Source organism: Artemia sp. Qi Xiang Cuo, chromosome 2 (genome assembly GCF_049724085.1).
Source record: "Artemia sp. Qi Xiang Cuo chromosome 2, ASM4972408v1, whole genome shotgun sequence".
In the NCBI taxonomy this organism is placed as follows: domain Eukaryota; kingdom Metazoa; phylum Arthropoda; class Branchiopoda; order Anostraca; family Artemiidae; genus Artemia; species Artemia sp. Qi Xiang Cuo.
Window position 1 is genome coordinate 35,507,570 of NC_142795.1, and position 22,256 is coordinate 35,529,825.

Sequence of the window (22,256 nt, forward strand, 5' to 3'; positions counted from 1 at the left end):
ACAATTTTGATAGCTTTCCCTTGCTTAAACAGCACTTTCCAGACAGTGAAATGTATTACCTGTTGACCTGCAAAGGTGTATACGCATACGACTATTACTGTTCTGGCGCTCGCTTAAGCGAGGCGAAACTACCTCCAATTCAAGCTTTTTATAATTCACAGACTAATAATGCCTACAAGGCTAATGTATGCGAGTTTGCCATAAAGATGCAAGCCAATGAGATAAGTAAGAATGGTTTGGGATATTATAGAATGTACTTGGCCAGTGGCGTTTTAAATCTTTTGGATATAGTCTGCAAGTACACAAATCAAGTCTCTTCAGAGTTCGGGTTAGATATAGGCTATTATTTTTCCACACCACATTTGGTGATGGGTTTGATTTTAAAAATTAGTAGGGAGGAAATAGGCCTAATCACAGATGTAGATCAGCACCTTTTTGTAGAGCGTTCAATGAGGAGAGGGTATGTTTTTCATGGGGACCGCGTCTTGTCAACCGATCCGAGCGGACAAAACAGCAGCACCGGTGCAAAGTCAAATGCAGTGTTCTTGGACATGAACTCATTGTACCCCTCGGCAATGTCTCACTACTCTTTGCCGTGTGGGAACTATCAATAGCTTGAGAATCCTTGTGAGTTCCCCGACATTACGACCGTCAAGGAAAATGGGCCACAAGGATGGTTCTTTGAAATTGACGGGCACATTCCTCTGGCGCTTCACGGTTCAGTCAGAGATTTTGTTTTTCCCTGTATCAATCGGCCCATGAGCAGGGACTCATTGAGCCCCTACAATCGATCATTGGTTGAGGATATGGGGGTGCACTGGACCCCCTCTAAGCAAAAACTGATTGCTGATTTGGACCCTCAGGAGAATATCGTTGTTCACCATGTGCTTTTGCATTGGGTGGTAAACAATAGTTTCAAGATCACCATAATACATAGGGTCCTGCAGTTCAATCAGATACCATATTTGAATACGTTTATAGCCACCTTTGTTGATAGAAACTCTAGGGCAAACTCCAAAGTAGAGAATGAAATATACAAACTCATTCTAAATTCAGCATATGGCGATATGGGTCAAAGCATACGTAACAGATCTCACTGTAATGTCGTGACTGAACCTCTACAGCGTGCACGAATTATTGCCGATCCCAATTTTACATCGTTCACGAGCAGAGAGGCTGCCAAGTTTCTTCTACACAGGCAAAATCGAGAATTTGTACTGAACTAGAATATAGCAGAATGTAGTTCAGTACTGGGATGTTCCAAAAAGCTTCGGTTGTCGTTTTTTTAAACAGTGCACAAGGTGCAGTGGCTAAGAGCGGAAAATGCTAAATTTTAATATGGGGATACAGATTCTCTGCTGTTAAAGGTAAATGGGACCCAAGATTTATTGGGTGATTTAGAAAAGGGGGAACACATCAGCTCGCGGATGGATTTCACCAACTGGAATCGATCCCTCTACCCCGAGTTGATGAAACGTCAAGCCCCCAACCAATTATTAATGTTAAAATGAGAGACGGGGAGTGATTTGATATCCAGGGGGGTGTTCCCGGGTCCTAAAGTTTATTGCGTTAAAACTCATAGTGGGGATGAAAAGTAGGCGTGTAAAGGGGTGCCAACACGCTTTGTAAAGAGTAATTTCAGCATAAGTATGTATAAACACTGCCAGTAAAGTAGCCTAGTGTCAAGAGCTCAAGTGTTTGCGATTCATTCTCTAGAGTATAAAAATTATCTTGTAACAGTGGAAAAAATGCAATCTCATGTATATCCGACAAAGTCTATGTTCTCAAGAACGGTGTGAGGGCCCACTTTTAAATTCATAATGTTCAACTGTGCTAGTTCAATTTTCAAGTGTTTTTTTTTCAAGTGTTGTTTTCAAGTATTTTTTTGTTGTAAAAAAAAGTGTTGTTGTTGTTGTTGTACAGAAAAGTGTGCTACTGTGTGTACTAATGTACATAAAGTATTCATGTTGATGGACAAAAAGTGTTTTTAAGACAATAAGTGTTGTTCTTGCTGTTGATGGACCAAAAGTTTTTTTTTTATGTTGTACATAAAGTGTCATTTTTATCATTGTTCATGTTGAACAAATAGAGTTTTCATATTGCCAAAATAAATGACCATGAAATATTGTTGTCAGGTTCTTGTTGAACATAAAGTGTTATTCTTATGTTGTTGTTCATGTTGAACAAATAGAGTTTTCACGTTGCCGAAATAAATTACCATGAAATATTGTCAGGTTCTTGTTGAACATAAAGTGTCATTTTTATCATTGTTGTTCATGTTGAACAAATAGAGTTTTCATGTTGCCGAAATAAATGACCATGAAATATTGTCAACTGTTCTTGTTGTACAAGTGTCATTCTTATCGTTGTTCATTTTGAACAAATAGAGTTTACATGTTGCCGAAATAAATGATAATAAAATATTGTTTTTTTGTTGTTCTTGTTAACGTAGATAGATCTATGAGGAAATTATTGCGACTACTACTTAGACATTGTAAGAGTATGGTTTACAGTTATTTATAGTCCGAATGCTGTCAGCAGCAGCAACATTTATCAATCTAAAAGTCCAGTCAGGTGGTGTCTGTGAGTTCTATCACTGTCGGAGAAAACAACACATTTGACCAGGATAATTCGAAGGCGTGATAACATCTTCTTGAGAAAACCGGAAGAAACCCATTAATTGCCATTTTATTTGGCCGGAGTCCTATGATAAAATAAAAGCTATTTTCACAACCATACCAATGCAATTCATACGGGGACTTGATGTTTTCAACAGTATTGAACCGAACTCATGGCTGATTATTGATGATTTGGCTGAATCCATTGAACAGTTCTCACAGGAAATGCTACAACTGTTCACCGTTCGCTCCCACCATGAAAACATTTCCATAACCCTGGTTCTACACAATCTGTTTCATCAGAGCAAATGTATGCGAACCCTTGCTTTGAATTGTACTATCTATATTATCTATCGAGTCGTTCGTGATTCTAGCTCGCTCATAACTCTCAATAAACAGATATACCCTGGCGCCCCTAAATTTCTGTTGTCAGCGTACACTCAGGTGACTAACAAGCCCTATGGTTACATTTTGCTGGATCTTAATCAGAGCACACCCGAGGATCTACTTGTAGTAACCGACATTTTAGACAATGAAATTACAGTATATCTTCCGGTGAACTGTAGAAAAGGCTATTAGTTGACATTATGACACTGAAGAAACTACAGGAACAACGGCATTTATTTTCGGTTTCCAGCACTTAAAAAGCCTTGCTTAGGAAGGCCATACTCAAACATGGTGTTGACAATGATTTCATTAATCTAATATCTGAACTTTGTTAAAATTTAACTGAGGGTAATGTTCAACTGTCAGAAGGTGTTAGACAACAGACAAAGCAACATCGTTCCACTGTACGTGCCTTGGTTTTTAAGAACATTGGGAAAATTTTTAAAAGAACATGCCTCCTTCAAGCAGGCGGTAGCTTTTTCACACTTTTATTGCCAATAATTGCAGTACTTGTAAACAGTTTTATCTAGAGAATGTCAAAACCCTATAAATTGACACCATTTGAACTTGTCCTCTCGCCCGTCGAACATTTTGAAGACAATCTAAGCAAATTCATTAATGATGAGAATATTGCCGATGACAAAAAACTTCTTTTACTTCAAGATGCATTGCAACATGTGGACAAGCATAAACCTTATCGTGAGAGACCCGCTGCTGTCGCCGATCCCTCCAAACAGGAATCATCTCCTCAAGATTCTGCACAATCAAAGGAGAAGGAATTGAATTCAATTGTATCGAAAATTGGAAACCTATTGCCACTGACCTATCAAGAACAGTGTAAAAGAGTATTATCTTATCTCATGCTGGAAGCTGGTGATGAGCATCAAGTTCAAGTCGACAGCACAGGGAAACGAATTATAATTCAGGGAAAAAGTTATAATCTAGTTGATTTAATTTGTGATATGGTAAAGAATCGTAAAGGACTTTTATCATTTGACAATAATCTATACACCTTTCTAAGTGTATCAAACTTTCCCAAAAGTCTTATTAGCAATAAGCAAATTCTAAAGAAACTAAGAGAATATAGTCCTCGAACAACGGCAACGCAAACACCATTTAAAAAAGAAGAAGATTCAATATTTGAAAATAATATCAGTAGTAGCAGTAGCAGCACTGATTTTATAACACCTGTAACTGCTAGTCAAAAGTGACGAAAAATTGATTTACCCTCCAGAGTGCAAATGGGGAGTGGACATTACGCTACGTGTTTGCTTTCAAAATGGATGAAGTTCTGAAAGGTGTCTATGAAAATATTGGTGAAGCGGGAAGTTTAAGTTCTCCCAAAACGCTTTCTAAAGTTGTCTCCGGCACCACATTGAAAAAAGCAAAAGAGTATCTAGAGAATGAACCGAGTTACACACTGCATCGGAATCACAGGCTTCGCGGCAAACAATATCGACAAACTACAGCCTTTTTCCCTCTGCATATAATGGAAACGGATCTTTTAACTTTAGACGCACTTCAACGGCGTCACAATGCACCCTACAAATATATTCTGGTGGCAATCAGTGTCTTTAGTCGCTATGCCTATGCCATTCAAATACGATCAAAGAGAGGTGTTGAAGTTAATCGGGCCATTGAAACTATTCTTGAACAGGAATCGTATAGAAAAATTCAATCGGATCGTGGCAGTGAATTTGTTAATCCCCATGTGCAAAAGGTTATATTGAAATATAACACAACACTTTATCATAGTCACAGCCCGATAAGGCTGCGTTGGCTGAACGATTAATAAGAACGATTCGTCTATTAATTTCAAGATATTGTAGCCTGAAAAATACACCGGCTTTTATTCATGATTTAGATAATACCATGCGGATATACAACAATTAACCCCATCAATCTCTGTCCAATGTAAACCCTTGGGATGTTCAATACAACTAAAATACATTTGACGATATGCTACAGCATTACGCAACTGGTAAAAAAGAAAAAAAAATGCGAAGAAGAAATTTATTATTGGTGATACTGTTCGAATTAATAGAACTACCAATATTTTTGAAAAGGGGAATTATTTATGGAGCACCGAACTTTTTAAAGTGTCGAAAATCCTGGACACCGAACCCACGACATATCGACTGCGAGACCCCAAAGATGACGAGATTCTCGGCGGTTTTTATGAATATCAGCTGCAATAAGTTAGAAACACTAGTGAAATTTATCAAATTGAAAAAATATTAAAGAGTCGTACTCGTAGGGGTAAGAGACAGTTGCTTGTTCACTGGCTAGCATACAACTCAGATTTTGGTTCTTGGGTCAGTGCTGAAGACATTAACAATGCCCAATGATTTCTATGTGACTTTTATGTCCAATGTTTCTGATCCTCTCTATAATGACCTTGAATAGAACAAGTGATTTTTGGACAAAACTCTCCCCCACCATCAAATTCGACGACGGAAAGTATGAAGTGGCTCTTGTCGACTGTATTCTAAAAATACCTACGACATCCTGAGAAAGGATCGTAAATATGAAATAAAAATTAGACCCTATGATTGGCCGCCACCACCCTCAAGTTATCAAGAACAAATTCAAAAAATCAATTGGATGGATTATTCATACATTGAATTACCCTACGAGGAACTCACCTGTATGAATGATTTATGTCGTTCTATTAATAAAAGAATTTCCGATCGTAAAAAAGGAGCTTTTCATTTCAACTATTCAAAGTAGGAGGGTAAGATCTACATTTGTTCACCCATTGCCAGCGAAAAGGTTATTCTCAATGATAACCTAAAGGATGTTCTTGGCTTTAAGCTCAATATAATCAATGGTAAAAGTGCCGGAAACACTAATTTCATTTTTGCTGACTACCTGCCTGCCTTCTCCACAGACACTTGTATATTTCCCTACGCTTCATTTGTGGAAACATCTGGGTTGGCAATTCAAATATGCACCTCCTACGAGTTCTTGAACGAAAAACCAATAAAGAACACATTCACCATTGCGATATAAAGCATCTTCAATATATTCCCGTAAACACTTCCTATTTGGAACTCTGTCAGTTAACACTAAGAACTGAATTAGGTGATCCCATAGCAATTTCAAAAGGTTTGGCTGTGATTACATGCTATTTTCGTCCCATCGTTGAACAACAAGATGTCTAATGAAAAAGTGGTATTCACTTGTCCTGATATTGACTGCTATGTTAATACTCTTGGCCCAAGACAACAGGGCAATGGAATGGACTATTACAAAGGTCGCACGTCAATGTCTGGCTACGGTATTGGCAGTTGGTTTGCTAAGCTGTTTCACTCTTCACTGCCACTGGCTAGAAAATATCTTGTAACGGCTGCGACAGATTTTGCATCCTCTACACTATACGATTGGGGCTCTTTCAATGATTTTAAAAAAAGTGCTACGGAAAATCTTAAGTCCAATGCATGAATTATTGGCGAGCAATCTTAATAGAATGGTAGAGGTAGAAAAAAGTTAAGAAACAATACACCAATCATCAGTCTCTACTCAGGTTATAAACGAAAGTCACGACCCCTCTTTTCAAAGAAAAGAAGGAAAAAGTTGCAACATACTGTAACCAGAAGAAGAAGCCCAAGGAAGAGAATTGTTAGATCAAAACTAGATTTCTTCTCTTAAGATGTCCTACCTGCCGCATAAGGATTCTCAACCTTCAATCACCGCCTCATTGAATCTATTCAATGCTGAAAATGTTGATGTGAGTGTCAAGCATGGATACTATGAACAATTTTATCCACAACAACCCCTCTCCGATAATATCCACTTTCAAATTTATTCCAATGAAGAATACTTTATGGACATGTCTTCAACATTTATAGATTTACAAATGAAAGTCCGGAAATCCGATAATACAATGCCAATTCGGGCCGATGGAATATCCTATGAATATTGTATATTACATAATTTATTTCGTCAAATTAGTGTCTACATCAATGGCACGCTGGTGAGCACAAGCAACAATCTCTCAAACTATACAAGCTATATGCAATTCTTGCTGATGACATCCAAGTCATACAAGGAATTGAGAGGCACCTCCAAAGGATATGAATATATTACTAATACTGATAGTACAGATGCACTTAAAAATGCTACAACTAGGGAATTACATCTAGTTGGAAAAATATATCATGAAATATTTAATATACCCCAATGGTTGCCGCCCAATGTTAAAGTGGATATAAAACTGACGCTTGCACCATCCAATTTCACATTGAGAAAAGAACTTGCTACCAATCCTGATGTAAGTCTCTCCCTCACCTCGGCAATGCTTCATGTATGCAAACAGAAAGTCATGAGTTTTGTTGCTTTGGCCGTGGAAAAATTGAGAGCCAGTGGAAATAATATTAAACTACTTGTTCCTTACAAAATCACCAATTAACATCATATTGCCATGGGGTCATGTACCTTCATTAACTCATCCCTTATCAATGGTTAAATCCCGTCAAAACTCGCTTTGGCATTTGTAAAAAGCGCTAGTGCAATAGGATCGTGGACTGAATGCCCGCATAAATTCAAGATGTTTGGACTTTCATCTCTTGTGTGCAAAGTAAACGGCATCCCACTCTACAATCTATCTTTTGATAAATCCTATCGAACACTATATAAGTTGACACTGCAAATCATATATCACGATTCGCAATTATTTTAAAATTGGATACCCGAAGGACCACCTGCTAAAAAAGATTATGCAACTTATTTGGATGTGTCTGGAACGCAAGATATACGCCGCTTGCTTGCAGAGACTTTGCTTGTAGAGAACTCCTTGGCTAATACTTTCGCGGAAAGCATTACACTAATTTTACTAAATCAATATTAAACCTATTGGGAAATCACTCCCGAACGCAGTGTTCTACTAGACTTGGCGCCATGAACACCAGTCAAATAATCAATGTATTTAATATGGACCCCTACATGTCCCAGTACAAATCCCATTGTCTACCCTCGGACTTTCTCGGAAAATTCAAAGTGTCAGCAATACCTTGATTATTGTTAATAGCAGTCCATCGACTGTGCTGACGGGTCATTGGCTGTGCATCTTTCAAACAATGAAGACGATTGAATTTTTTGATCTTCTTGGTCTACCCTATATATATTACATATCCCACATCAGCAACTATATTGAGAGTAGTGGGAAAACTATTATTCAAAATCGGAAGAGGGTGCAGGATCTAACGACTAAAAGCTGTGGCTTCCATGCACTACTATATTTTGTGTTCCGATGTCGCGGCTATACTTACAAGCAGTTTCTCCACATTTATAGTGACAATCCACGTCTGAACGACTTTCTAGTGGAAAATATCCTCTCAGACCTATACAGTATTGATTTCAGTGCCCTAAGAGTAAAGTGCTTAAAAAATGTTTGTGAATTTGTTTATTAATAAAAATTCATATATATATACAACAATGTCTTTAAATCTTCACTTTATATTTCTATTTCGATGTATAGGCAACTTTCGTGAACCACTAATGCCGGTAAATCATTTGGATTCACTGTATATTGATCTTGATTGACTGCAAAGTCAGGGTCACATTTTCTACAGTACAATGTAACTTCACTCTTGTCCTATCTCTTTGTATAGTCAATGATACTATTTGCATTCATATTATGAAATTCACGAGTTTCAATCTGTCTATTTCAAGCAATATCACATACAGTGTTTTCAAATGGTGAATCACATTCGGTAACTGCCAAATAAAAATCACTTGGTTTATAGTCATAATAAGCATTGTCGTCACAACGATGACGTAGAAACCAGATTGTCTTGTTACTCCAACAGTTGAATCGTAGACCAGATTCCTCTTCCCAGAATAATTTAAATCCACGACGATACCAATCTCGTAGAAATAAACTAAAATCACGTTTGGGATTCTTTCCAATCATAGCGGGGTAAGTATTCTCCCACTGATAACATTTATCATAGTGACAATTGGAGCACAGGTGCCCTCTAGGGTGAGAGTCACACACCTCCTCAAGACATGAATTACATCCTTTAATTTGTACTGCATAGCATCTATGTAATTTACAAGGATTACATAATTTGCACTTTTCACTATAGTCATCAATAATTTTACAATTCTCACATTGAATCCAACTGCCAAGAGTGTAAATGCACAATGTACATGTAAAGAACACTATTGGTTTCCGATGTCAACTCTCTCACAGCTAAAACGAAACTGATCGTCCTCGCTCGATAAATTCAGTGACAGGAATGGGGAGAGGAGTAACTCTGTGACGTTACCTCTTTCGAAGGAGGAGCTATCTACATTGAATCCATTGGCAATGTTTTCAAAAGTATATCCACGATATGATTCTGCTTTGTTCCAATTAATATATCAATAAAAGGACTATAAGCACTTGAGTAACATTTTAAAATTTTCATACATTAGTTCAATGGGGTTAAATAACACCTCTAAAAATCTTCCAATTCGGCCCTGACAAGATACCATCATACGTTGAAGTGATAGATCGAAAGAAGAGTCATCAAAAATTAATAGTTATTCCATTATTACCAGATTTGATCTAATTATATCTTTCTAAAATTTATTCATTTTTTAGTCCTTTCACTCTGACTGCTGACTCTAGACTGACCCTGATTCGTTAGGAGACACGTGATCCTGTTTTCCGTTATCGGATCAATAAAATTCCCAATCGATTACGCAATCAATTTCTCGGAAATCCACTTCCCCTTCGATTACGCAATCAAGTTCTCGGAAATTCACTTCCCCCTCGAGTCCTAGATCAATACATTGCCCCTAGCGATTATGTAAATCACCCCCAGTGTCATGAATCAATAATTCCCCGAGTGATTATATAAATCACCCCTCATGTCATTACACGTGGCCAAACAAAAACAACAACAACAATAACAACAGATCAATAATCCTTGAATAAATTATGTAAAAAAGTTGTAGGTGGCAGCAGGGGTGTCGTCTCGGACCTCATGAGGCCTTTCTACTGGCTGAAGGGATCTTTAGATTTCCCTAAAAATATTCTAAAAGGAAGGAAGCATCACATGGAGAATCGATCTAGCATTAAAGGATGTTAGGTTGAAAAATATATTTTAATAATCAATGTTGTAAATCCATTATATGTTGAAAGATCAATTGTAAATGAAAAATCAACGAACAATTACAAAATTCTGCTTGTTTTTAATGCTTTTGAATTATAAGAAATATGAACCATATTTCTGTGGAACTAGCTGAGTATTCCTACAGAACGTTAAATTTACAACGAAAAGTTTGTTATCTATACTTTAGAAAACGATGCATGTTTAGGCACTGAGAACAGGGACGTAATAAAACTAGTTGAGTTTTCCAACATTGGAACCGACGTTGGTTTGCGCTAGACGTTTTAAATAAGTTTATTGCCCTGCACAACAGAAAAGAATGCATGTGCTCTTTTATATTTAAAATGAACTGCAAGCTAAGATTTAATTTCTAAGATTTATATCGTGCATCGATTTCCTTGGCGTTCTAGAAGCAACTATTTTTCTAAAGAAAAATTTTAAGGTTTTCAAAATATAAGCAAAGTTTTCGCATCCCTAACTTATTTTACTACCCCCCCCCCCCCTCCCCCAGCTAGACACCAAATTATTTATAGACATATAAGTATGGTATAGCAATACAAAAAAGTTGGAATATATCCTAAAAACTAGACCCCGGTGCCGCGCCGGCGGATCGACCGAACGCCACCGACGAGAGTTCCGGTCGAACGCCGCCGAAGTGTCGTAACGCCACCGGCGTGCCAAAGGCTCGCCGCCGCCGACAGAGGCGGTGGCGTTCAGTTGACTTTAAATTAATTTTTCGGCAATTCTTGATTGCGGCAGCCGCAAAGTCGGAGCTTTTCCTTCTGGTGTGGTTTAGTATTTCCTGATTAGAAATCAAGCAAGGCTTGCACTACTCCCAAATTTTCGGGTATTTCCCCAAAAATCTACGCGTCACCCCCAAAAAAAATTTGGCTCCCCGAAAATCACGCAATCACGGTGCCACCCCTAGCGATTTATCACCAGTGACTTTCCCTGCCAAATATTACTTTGCACACCATAATTCTTCACTACTCTCTTGTTCACTAATTTTCGTCTCTTTTGTTACTTTGCATAAAAACCAGACAGATGCAATATGCAATTGCAAGTATTGCAATATACACAGTTCTTCATATGCTGACAAAAAACAGTATCGTCTTTATAAAATGAGTTTAAATCATTTCGAACGTAGTTTCTCAATCGGTATTTCTTCAATCGCTCGTAGTCAAGAATTTAATTTTAAAGTTGAATATAATTGAATATTGCATTCATTATCATACAGCATAACTCTTCATTTGAATTATTAGTCTGACAGTCGATATTTTGTTTCTACGTTTGAACTTAGATTTTGCAGATTTTTTTTTTTGCCGATTTTAGATCAGATTTTATAAATGTTTAATACTCAATTTTAGAACGACTGCATGTTTAATACTCAATTGTTCGGAAGCTATCCCAAAAATATGACTCATAAATAAATTGTAAATTATTGCCAATAGGGGGGGGGGATAGGGGGCTATCATTTTTAAGGGATAATACCTTTTTTTTATTGAAAGCAGGGATGCCAAAAGGATAATCTTTTTTTTTCATTTAAAGTGGAGACAGATGAAAATGATATCAAATTCCCTGGGAAACCATTGAAATATTTTTATAGACCCAGGGCCCCCCATTAGGACTTTTTCATTGTCTTGGGTACTTTGCGATTTCTCAAAGGCTTCTGGCCTAATTTCGCTTTTTTGTGTGCTCCCTTTGAATTAGATTCTTTGGATCTTATTTAATGCCACGGCGAATCTATGACTCAGTTTTCCAATAGTTTGAGGTGTATCTGAATAATTTTGACATTTTTGTTGTTGTCTTTGTACCCCTTTACTCATACCCTCAATTTTTTTCAAGGAACACTAAGCTATTTAACGTGATTTTGCGTGTTTGCTTGAACCATATAGTGACCTAGTTAATTATTAAGTAACTTATTTTTCTAATGAAAGGTGAGACGGTATCCTATCAAGGTGGTATCCTATCAAGGTGGTATCCAGATGGGGGGGGGTATTACATTTAAATGATAATATCTCGAAATTTTTTTATTGAGGCAGGGATCCCGAATTTTTTTTTTAAATTTAAAGCAGAGAAGGCATTTTATCAAGGTGGTATCCAGAGGGGGGGGGGTAGTGAGCTATCATATTTAAATGATAATACCTCGATTTTTTTTTTGAAAGCAGGGGTGCCAATTGGTTAATTATTTTTTTTTTTATTTAAAGCAAAGACGGTATCCTATCACGATAGTATCCATAGAGGGATGGGCATAGGGAGCTATAATATTTAAGTGATAGTACCTTGATTTTTTTTTTTGAAAGCATGGATGACCAAAAGTTCAAAAGTTGACAAAAATTAACAAGATTTTCGTGAGTTATACTTGATACAGCACTTGCATGGTTTTATCGTCCAAAGGGAAAGGAACATATACGACCAATCTGTTTTTTTTATTGATGAAACGGATTTAATTTGAAAACATTCATTCATAAGTACCAGGCAGATTCACACTAAAATGAATTGGTGTGACGAAAGCGATATCGACATCCCCATCTAACGTTGCAGTCGAGTGACAATGGCACCCTTGGTCCACTGCCCATGTTACATTAAAAGGCCAGGTCATAATAAAAGCTTTCAATTTGGGAGGTTCAAAGAGGAGTCTTTGACAGTCTTATTCCATCAATGTACAAATTGACTTTACATCTTTAATCAATTACAGGGGATTAAAAAATTCGATCACCCCACAAATGATTACCAAACAAAAACACAATCATAAGAAATGTAGCATATGAACTATTATAAACCTTATTTAAAAGCTTTGTAAAAAATCAGAACATTCTGAATAGCCCTAACAATGATTAAAAGACATTTTAAATAGAAACTCTTTGGAGATTCCCATGGAAATGACCATAGCAGAATTTTTGAGCCTGTGTGGGGATCAAAGAGGAGTCTTTGTGTATTTTGACCACAGATGACTTATTGTTCAGACTTTATTAAATTTGGTACTTTGTGGAGCATTTTGAAGTAAAAGCTTAAACTCAACAAGTGATACTCAGTCACTTAATATTTTGTTTGAATTAAAAGCGAACAACCAGGAAGAAACTCTCATCATATTCCTGAACCTACTTCATTCTGCATATTATTTGATTTAATTAAATTTAAAACGGAGGAGTTTTTAGTTGTTTACAGGAAAATAGCTAGCATTTAATTTTTCTTCATACCGAATAAACCATTAATTGTTTTTTGTTTCATTGTAATTGAAGTGTTCTCATGTGAAGTGTTCATCATGTATTCTTCAATTTGATAAATTTACTTCTTTTACATGCAGTTTATAATTTGACTGATATTTGGTACTTATCAATCTATAATTTGGAATGAATCCCCAAAAGAAAAAAAACGAATAATTTGCAAAAGAACAGCCAAAAGTAATAAAAAAGCAGCAGTTCAACCTTAGCCTACATGACATATATTCTATAAGGAAGCCAAAAAACTTTAAAATGTATTTTTTTTAATTGTAATTAAAAACCAAGTTTTTAATACAAGAAGTCTTTTTAAGAATCCAAAAGAGCAAAAAAACAATCCATAACAAAGTCGCCCATTTCAACTGCTTTAAAGGTGACAAAACAGATATAGGCAAAGAGCATTATGAAAAAATTAAGCTTCTAAGTTCAAAGTTATATTCAAAGTTTTTACCCAGATAACTGACGAATTTTGTGATACGGTATTTGATGTTTTGTCTGCAGTATTGCTCGATGAAAAAAACTACTAATTTTTATAATTATTTATGTTAAGAAAACATAACTAATAGATACTTCAACTACATGTATTATGCAAGGGTTCTGAAACGCCACAACCATTTCGTTTCTACCATATTTCTACTTCTCTTGATGAATAACGAAGAAGACCAGTTTCCAGCCAGCGACTTGTGAATTTTTGAACTCATGAATAGGCTCGAATCTGTTTTAAATTTAAGCTGTGATTTGAGAAAGACTGATAAAAATATTAATGTTTGCGGTCAACATTGATCACGCCGGCTGCGTGCCACCGACATCTTACTGGCGGCGCGCCGCTGACATATTACCGACGGCGTGGCGCGGCCTGCTGTTTTTGGCCCCGCTGCCGCCGGTCTTCCCTCATCGGCGTGGCGCCGGGGTCTACTAACAACTAAGAAAATGTCACAGAAAAGCATGCAAATTGATTTTTACTACTATGATTTCTCTATAGGCTCTCTATATAATGCAAAAGTTTTATCCTGCCTATTAAATAGTATTAATAGGTAAATAATTTGAGTAAGTAAATATAGCAAAAAGAAATCCTTCTTTTATTGTGCAACTTTGAGCTGTTCAAGAACCACATGCCTACACTGCTTCTTCCAACCCCAGGGGTTTATAGTATGGCTCAGTGACCCACTAAGAATGTAGTTGCAAGTAGTGACAATGTAACAGACTTCACGATTACATTCCCGATTAGATTTTACGAGAACATTTGACGGGTACAACGAAGCGCACAGCGGTGCAAACCAACCAAACACGTTATGCTAGTCATATAATGATATACAATGCATGGCTTACAGCCTAAAGAATTATACAAGTGAGATACCTTTTTTATACCTGTATTAATGTAGGTCAATATCCCAATTATGGGGTTCATCCAGTATCGCATAAGATTAAATGGTCTTAATTACGCACATGATTATTTGGATAAAACCAGACAACAATTATAGGAGTATTTTTTAATTGGATTGAATGAAACAGGTAAAGGGTTAAAATTAGCTACCAACTAAAGGTGAGTCTGAGGGAATGGGCACTCCCGGGGCACGTGACATAAATGTTAGAATATAATTAAAATATTTTCACCCTTTCACAAGTCGATTGAACTAGCTTCGCTTTTTGGCTTTGGTCGGTATAATACGCAAGAACCAAATAAGGGGTGTGGGCAATATAGATTTCAACATATAATGGACTTACAACGTTCATTGTCAAAAATAGATTGTTTGGTATTGGAGTATGCATAAATTTGAAACTAATAAAGTCGTAGGCACCAAGAAAAGAATTTTAATATAGAAATCCAGAACAATCCTTAAAAACCCTTAGAAATCAAGTAGTGAGGTGGTTATGGATTTAAACCATCAACAACCCCAACCATCATGTTTTCAAACCTCCAAGGGTCCCAATACTTCCTCCGATAACTTTTTTTGCCCCGCCTCTATTTGTTTTATACTTTTTTTGAAGTTTAATTTTTTTAACTTTTTTAAATTTTATTTCTCATATTTTCTAACAGAAATGTTTTTCAACTTTTTTTTACATGTAGGCCTATTAAACTTTCGTTTACTTCTTTAAGAAAACTCAGAATTAAAGTTAAAATTTTTCTCTTCCTGGGGAAAAATTCAGAATATAAGGATAACTTTTTCTATCCTACGAAAAAATTTAGATCAAAAATTGAATTTCTTTTTCTCGTATTTGAGAAAATTCAGAACTGAACTGTAACTTTTTTATTTTCTTCGGAAAAAATTAGAATTGAACTTAAATTTCCTACTCTTCTTGAGAAACAATTCTTGAGTGCAACAAGACTTTAGTTTCTAGCTGGGGGGAGGGGGGGGGGGGTTAGTAAAATGAGTTATAGATGCTAAAATTTTGCTTCTGTTTTGAAAACCTAGAAAATTTTCTTTAGAAAAATAGTTGTTTCTGGAACGCCAAGGAAATCGATGCACGATAAAAATGTTAGAAATTATTTCTTAGTGTGCAGTTCATTTTTAATATAAAAGTGCAAATCCGTTCTTGCCTGCAGTGCATGGCAATAAACTTATTTAAAACGTCAAGCCCAAATCAATGTCGGTTAAAATATTGGAAAACTTAACTAGTTCCATACTACGTTCATGTTCTCAGTGCCTAATCATGTATTGTTTTGTAAAGTATGAATAATAAACTTTTTGTTGTGAATTTTACGTTTTGTAGGAATGGTCAGCTAGTTCCACATAAATGTGATTAATGTTTCTGATAATTCAAGAGCATTAAAAAAGGCAAAATTTTGTAATTGTTCATTGATTATTCTAATACAATTGATCTTTCATTATATAATGGATTTACAACATTGATTATTAAAATATTGTTTAGCATTGGAGTATGCATAAATTTGAAACTAATAAAGTCGTAGGCACCAAGAAAAGAATTTTAATATAGAAATGAAGAACAATCCTTAAAAATCCTTAGAAATCAAGTAGTGAGGTGGTTATGGATTTAAACCATCAACAACCCCAACCATCAAGTTCCCAAACCTCCAAGGGCCCCAATACCCCCTCCGCTAACTTTTTTAGCCCCTCCCTCCATTTGTTTCATGCTTTTTTGAAGTTTAATTTTTTTGAACTTTTATTTCTTAAATTTTTTTTAACAGAATTTTTTTCAACTGTTTTTTTTACATGTAGGCCTATTCAAATGACATGAAATATACTTAAAACAAAAAATATTTAGGAAAATAATGTTTGTAGTAGCACTTTTTTTTACTTAGAATTTTTATGGACTTCCTCAACTTTTTTTTTTATTTTTTTTATGTGGCTGTGCCAGTAGTACTCTATGGTTGCTCATCGACACTACAGGGCTGTACCAGTGGTACTCTATGGTTAATACACTACCTAGTTTTTAGTATGTATTAAATCAGTATTTAACGTACATTGGAAGGATAAACACTAGTCTAGGCCTAGTTTTTCGTGCTTATCTGCCCATGGGCCTATGTCAATTATATACATTTATATGTTAATAATAAAATGATTGAACTTGAACTTGCATCATATTCTTTTTTTAAGAGTGAAAATGAACTATTCGAAGGAAGTTTGTGCACATGATAAAGTCATTGTTGCGCTGAATGCTGACAATGACATATATTTGAATTATGAAACAAATAGTAGTGGTAAAACTATTGGAAAAGTATGCGTGCGTTGTTATGACAGTAAGAGTTTAGCTTTCTTTGGAGTACCGAAGAGATTCAACTTTGTTGATGGTGGATATACTAGAGTATAGTTTCCAGAGATGATAGCGCTCAAAGAGAATGCAAACATAAAAATAATTATCGATGACGGGGGACGGCTTCTTGCTACTGTTAGTGGTGACACGTTACCTGTTGGTAGATCCTATGACAAACCTCATGTTATTGACATTATGAGGAAGACAAGAAGAAGACAGGCATACTCCTTCACTAATGTCCTTAACCATATCGTGTCTACGTGTAAGAACTGTTACCTGTGTAAAAAAGCTGCCATAATAGACAGTGAAGTCAAAGGCAAAATAAAAAGGGCATTGGTAGACATTATCACTTATGAATGTAAAGATGAATTGATGGAAAATAAAGCGCAAGTGAAAATTATTACTACTATTGATCATGTAGTCAATGAGCATAATAACACTAAAGCTGAAACGCATATTGAGCCTATAGATGACACCCCAATAAAAATAGTGTACGACTAAAAATGGATTAATGATTATTCTAATGGTTACGAAATAAGAGAAGAGAGTTGCTGCAGTATCAAGAGAGAATATGAGGAATTATTTTATGGAACGGATTCAAAATGTCCAAAGTTGCTCAATTATATTGATAATATATAATAATGTTTGTAAAATATTTTTATATTAAGATTCTACATGTCGTTATTTCATTAAAAAATTTTATGCATTACTTTGTTGTTGTTTTTTGAAAAATATTGGTAAGGTCTTAGCAAAGTTGGTTTCAATAAATTTGATTTTGCATAGACTGTTCAGGGACCTATTATGTATCGTAAACAATCACAGACTGTTCTTACAAAATTCAGAAGTAAAGTAGAACTTTTTCTCCTCTTAGGAAAAAGTTCAGAATCAAATTATACCTTTTTCTATCTTCTATCAAAAAAATTAGAACAGAACTTAGATTTTATTTTCTTCTAGGAGAAAAGTCGGAACTGAACTGTAACTTTTTTTCTCTTCTTCGGGAAAATTTGGAAAAGAACTTGAACTTTTTTCACTTCTTTGAGAAAGTATAGAATTAAAGTAGAACTTTTTCTCTCCTTGGGAAAAAAATCAGAAGAGAACTTAAACTTTTGTTTACTTCTTTGAGAAAACTCAGAATTAAAGTGGAACTTTATCTCTTCTTGGGAAAAAATTCAGAATCGAAGTTTATCTTTTTCTATCCTAGGAAAAAATTTAGATCAAAAATTGAATTTTTTTCTCGTATTTGAGAAAATTCAGAACTGAACTGTAACTTTTTTATTTTCTTCGGAAAAAAATAGAATTGAACTTAAATTTGTTTCTCTTCTTGAGAAACAATTCTTGGGTACAACAGATCTTGAGTTTCTAGCTGGGGGAGGGGAGGGGATCAGCAAAATAAGTTAGAAATGCTAAAATTTTGCTTATGTTTTGAAAACCTTGAAAATGTTCATTAGAAAAATAGTTACTTCTAGAATGCCAAGGAAATCGATGCACACTAAAAATCTTAGAAATTATTTGTTAGTGTGCAGTTCATTTTAATATAAAAGAGCACATTCATTCTTTCCTGCTGTTCATGCAATAAACTTATTGAAAACTTCAAGCCCAAACCAATATCGGTTCCAATGTTGGAAAACTCAATTAGTTCCATACTACGTCCCTGTTTTCAGTGCCTAAACATGTATTGTTTTGTAAAGTATGGATAATAAACGTTTTGTTGTAAATTTAACGTTTTATAGGAATACTCAGCTAGTTCCACATAAATGTGGTTTATGTTTCTGATAATTCAAGAGCATTAAAGTAAAGCAAAATTTTGTAATTGTTCATTGATTTTTCAATTACAATTGATCTTTCAACATATAATGGATTTACAACATTCATTATTAAAATAGATTTTTCAACATAACTTCCTTTAATGTTAGATCAAATCTCCAGGTGGTGCTTCCTTCCTTTTAGAATATTTTTAGGGAAATCTAGAAATACTTTCAGTCTTCTAGAAAGTCCATAAGAACAACTTCTTTACAGTCATAGTAAACGGTTGCCATTATCCTGTTGACGAAAATTTCACGTATTTTGGGAATGCCCCTCGTATTATTGCATTTTGTGATACTGGGAAGGTAAACCTAGCAGTCAAAATTGAACAAAAGGACGATGAATGTGCAAAGCTGCATTGGTAGCCCATTAAAAATAAATAATAAAAACTTCTTTGATTCGAAGTAAGAATATACGCTATAATGTTACGAAACTTTATGATTGATACAGAAATTATACCTTGGTTTTGAAAATATTAAAAATATTCTTAAGAAAAAAAAAGTACTTTTAGAATACCAAGGAAATCGATTCACGATACAAATCTTAAAAGTTATTTCTTATTGCGCAGTTCATTTTCAATCTAAAAGAACGCACGTTTTCTTTTTAGTTAAAAAAATTAGAACTATATTGGATGAATCCCGGAGATTTAACCAATAAATGTTTTGTAATCCTTTTGTGATGAAAAGGAGCTAGGTAGAAAGCTAGGAGAAAGCTAGGTAGAAACGTGAGAAAGCTGGCAAAACTTTTCCAGAGTTGTATAAAAACGAACATTTCCACTTCTTGATGATGTTTTTGTCACTTCGTGACACACATCAAAGTAAAAAAAGAATATTAATTTAGGAGTCAAAAGTGAGCATATAGACACACTTAAGTGTGACTTGAAATGAAGAGCAAATAAATCATATCATGAACTCTGGAAATCTGGTTACTCTCTCTATACAATAGAAAATTTCAGGTTCTGATACAAATTCTATAGCTAGTCTATAATCCTAACACTATCAAGATGGCTTTACTTTGAACTTGTCTACAAAATAATCATGAAATGTCTCTAAAATGCTTTATAATGTAATATAATGTAATTATAATGTTTGATAATGTAGTTATAAAGTAAAAAGTGTCCTTAAATGGTTTACTTGTGCCAATGCTCCTATATTGTTTGATGTTTTCAGGAAAGCGCTAGTTTTCAATAATCCTAAGAACATAGGAAAATATCATCAGGTGGTTTATTTGTTCTAGTTTTAATAGTATATGTTAGACAGGTCGTAAAGTAATAATTTTTGTTCGTTTTAAGTTCCAACTCGGCTCTTTACTTTGAATAAATTAATGAGATTAAGAATGAATTCACTATTAAGCAGTGAGATCAGAAGCAACTCAATAGTGTTGCCTATTGTAAAGGCCATAAGCCTTCAATATATCACTTTTTCCCCGGAAGTACTTCACATGGAAGGGAGGGTACTGTAAACTTTGAAGGGGGCTCATTTGAATGGAAATTGAAAGTTACATTGTTTATTTTAAGAGTCAAAAGTGATTAGAGGGCATTTTTCCTCCAAAGCCATTTTTTTACCAAATGCTTCTGATCAAAATTTTGAGATAGCCATTATGTTTAAATTAATCCCAAGGTCAAATAATTATGCCTTCAGGGTTGACAGTCCTCCCCCCTCTCCCCAGGACAAGAGCTGTAAGTTATCCAAGTTGTCCCTTGCTATAATATAAGGTTTCTTATGGAAGAATTAGTCATTCGATAACTTTTGAGGGGAGGAGGGATCATTTGATTGGAAATTGAAAGTTCTATTGCTTTTTATGAGAATCAAAAGTTATTAGAGGGCAACCAGGCTTCCCCTCCCCGTTCCAGAGTCTTTTTCCTAAATTCATCTGGTAAAAATTTTTAAGATACCCATTTTGTTCAAAATGTTTAAAAGGTTAAATAACTATGCCTCCCGGTTTTTCTCCTCTCTCTTTCTCTATGCCTGTGTGTCTGAGTGGATGTTTGCGTGTCTCCATATTTGTCTTTGTCTGATTTTGTGTCTGACTCTACGCATTCGTAGGTTTTTTTTGGATCTCTCTCCGTGCCTGTGTGTCTGAGAAAATGTTTGCATGTCTCTATGTCTGTCTTTTTGTGATTTTGTTTGTGACTCTGTATGGCTGTAGGTATTTTTGCCTCTCTCTCTATACCTGTGTGTCTGAGCGGATGTTTGCTTATCTCTATGTCTGTCTTTGCGTGATATTGTGTCTGACTCTCTGTGTTTGTAGGTATTTTTTCCGCACACTCTCTTTGACTGTGTTTCTGAGTGAATGTTTGATTGTCTGTATGTCTGTCTTTGGGTGATTTTGTGTATGACTTTGTATTTGTAGGTATTTTGCCTCTCTCTTTCTCTGGGCCTGTGTGTCAGAGCGGATGTTTGCTTGGCTCCATATCTGTCTATGTCTCTTTTTATGTCTGACTCTTTGCGTTTGTAGGTATTTTTATATATATATCTCTCTCTCTGTGACTGTATGTCTGAACGGATGTTTGCTTCTCTCTATGTCTGTCTTGTGTGATTTTATGTCTGACTCTGTGTGTTTGTAAGTATTTTTGCCTGTCTCTCTCTGTGCCTCTGTGTCTGAGCGGATTTTTGCTTCTCTCTATGTTTGTCTTTGTACGATTTTTGTATGACTCTTTGTGCTTTTAGGTATTTCCCCCTCTCTTTCTCTATGTCTGTGTGTCTGAGCAGATGTTTGCTTGACTCTATGTTTGTCTTTGTTGGATTTTGTGTCTGACTCTGAGCATTAATAAGTATTATTGCCTCTCTCTCTTTATACCTGTGTTCTGAGTGGATGTTTGCTTCTCTCTATGTCTGTCTATGTTTGATTTTGTGATTTTTCCTCTCTCTTTCTCTATGCCTGTGTGTCTGAGTGGATGTTTGCGCTTCTCTACGTTTGTCTTTGTGTGATTTATGTCTGACTCTTTGAATTCGTAGGTATTTTTGCCTCTCTTTCTCTATGCCTGTGTGTCTGAGCGGATGTTTGCATGCCTCTATGTCTATCTTCGTTTGATTTTGTGTCTGAATCTGTGTAGTTATAGGTGTTTTGCCTCTCTCTTTCTCTATATATGCTTCTGTGTCTGAGTAGAGGTTTGCTTGTCTCTATCTCTATCTTTGTATGTTTTTGTGTCTGACTCAGTGTGTTTTTAGGTATTTTTGCCTCTCTTTGTGTCTTAGCCTATGTATGTCTGAGCGGAAGTTTGCTTCTCTCAATGTCTGTCTTTGTTTGATTTGTGTCTGACTCACTGTGTTTGTAGATATTTTTGCCTCTCTCTCTCTATGCCTGTGTTTGTCTAAGCAGATGTTTGCTTCTCTCTATATCTGTCTTTGTTTGATTTTTGTCTGACTCTGTGTGTCTATAGGTATTTTTTTACTTTCTCTCTCTGTGCCTGT

The 22,256-nt window shown here is 35.5% G+C and overlaps 1 protein-coding gene and 1 pseudogene across 1 annotated transcript in view; both read right to left on the bottom strand.

The window, feature by feature from the left end:
• Positions 1 to 22,256, bottom strand: part of LOC148955176 (vitellogenin-1-like) — a 346,909-nt gene that overhangs the window by 251,208 nt on the left and 73,445 nt on the right. The gene's annotated exons all lie outside the window — the stretch shown is intronic.
• LOC148955177 (uncharacterized) overlaps positions 2,594 to 22,256 on the bottom strand; it is a 53,093-nt pseudogene continuing 33,430 nt past the window's right edge.